This window comes from Bison bison, unplaced genomic scaffold (genome assembly GCF_000754665.1).
Source record: "Bison bison bison isolate TAMUID 2011002044 unplaced genomic scaffold, Bison_UMD1.0 scf7180017864225, whole genome shotgun sequence".
NCBI classification, from domain to species: domain Eukaryota; kingdom Metazoa; phylum Chordata; class Mammalia; order Artiodactyla; family Bovidae; genus Bison; species Bison bison.
In genome coordinates, this window is record NW_011494797.1 from 883,512 (window position 1) to 885,583 (window position 2,072).

A 2,072-nucleotide genomic window follows, 5' to 3' on the forward strand; every position below is an offset into this window, starting at 1 on the left:
CTTCGTTTTGCTGTACAGAATTTTTAAAAGTACTTGATTATCATGTATTTTTAATTCCTCTCTCCCCTAAAGTCTTTAAGATGATTGGAAAAGGTAACTGATTGGATATCACACTGAGAAAAGGAAGAGTCAAAGGCTATGCCCAACTTTCTGGCTTCAGTGTATGAGTGGTGGCTTGTTTCCTCTGTGGAGTGAAAGTGAGGTTATTAACTCAGAAGTGGTCGAGGATGGGTAATAGGAGTGTAGAACATGAAGCTGGGGAAAAGAGTAGTAAGCAGATCCAAAATTAGTTAGGGGACTTGCCAAACAGCTCCCCTTGTGGCTCAGCAAGTAAAGAATCCACCTGCAATGAGGGAAACCTGGGTTCAATCCCTGGGTTGGGAAGATCCCCTGGAGAAGGAAAAGGCTACCCACTCCAGTATTCTGGCCTGGAGAATTACATGGACTAAACCCATGGGGTCGCAAAGAGTCAGACACAACTGAGTGACTTTCACTTTCACTTTTCACTTTCACTTGCCAAACAAGAATGAAACATGCCCTGAAGTTAAAACACTGTCATTTCAGAATTCTTAGAGCTGTAAGAATAGACTGAGCCAGAGTTGGGCATAGTATGAGGCACAAGGACCAGAGAGTTGAGTGAGAACAACCGACATGATGGTCCTCTGGTCTTAGTTGTGTAGGGAAGGAGTGCTTCTTGGAGCTCTGGAGAAAATGGAGTTGGGGTAAGAGCTCAGGGAAGTGGCTGTAGGAAGTTACAGGCAGAAAATGGAACAAATTGAGAGCAAGTTGTCTTTGATGGAGTTTGGTCATTAAGGGTGGATGACAAAATAAAAACACTTATTCTGTGTCCTTTGTTCTTGCACGTATGTTTCTGATCTATTCGTTCAGTGAAAATACCCTGTATGATGGTATGATGTCCATATGTCAATTTATATCTATCCAAGGGCTTCCCTTGTAGCTCAGTTGGTAAAGAATCTGCCTGCCATGCAGGAGACCTGGGTTCGATCCCTGGGTTGGGAAGATCCCCTGGAGAAGGGAAAGGCTACCCGCTCCAGTATTCTGGCCAGGAGAATTCCATGGACTGTATAGTCCCTGGCGTCACAGAGAGCTGGACTCGACAGATCGACTTTCACTTTCAAAGCCAGAGAATGTGTAAGAGCCAGAGTGAACCTTAAGATAAACTATTTGGATTCATCCTTGGTTAAAAAAAAAATAGAAGCACCATTCTGATGAATCATGTTGATAATAAGGGAGCTATACATATGTAGGCTCAGGGAGTATATGAGAAATCTTTATTCCTCCCTTTCAGTTTTGTGGTAAACCAAAAACTGCTCTAAAAAATCATCTTAAAAAAAAACAACTTCGGGACTTCTCTGGTGGTCTGATGGTTACAAATCTGCCTGCCAATGCAGGAGGCCTGGGTTCAGTCCCTGATCAGGGAAGATCCCACATGCCACGGGGCAACCAAGCACGTGCACCACGACTACTGAAGCCCCCGTGCCCTACAGCCTGTGCTCTGCAACAAGAGAGGCCACCACAATAGAAGCCTGTGCACTGCAACGAAGAGCCAGCAGCAACCTAAATAGGTAAAATATTTAAAAACAAACAAAAAAGAACAACTTTAGAAAAGAATCAACATGAAAACTTTTTGTCTCCAAGAGCCCTTTAAAATCTGCCTCCCTTTTCCCCTTGCTGTGTATTCAACTTACTGCTGACTTTCATTTTGCCTCCATGGCAGGAATTCTCCTTTGGGTCATCAGCCTCAAAAACCTTGCTGAAAGGGGCTTCCCTGGTGGTCAACTGGTCAAGACTGCACTTCCAATAATGAAGGGGGCACAGGTTCAATCCCTGGGTGAGGAACTAAGGTCCCAGATGCCATGAATGTAGCCAGTAAACTGAGAAATAGTTTTAAAAATCTGGGAAATAGCATCTACTCTCACTGCTTTAATTACTATCTTTTTTTTTTTCCAGCTCCTTATCCCTACCCAAAATCTCTTCTGAGCTTCTGATCTCCAGTCACCTACAGCCAGACATCCTGGAATGTGAAATCAAGTGGGCCTTAGGAAGCAACA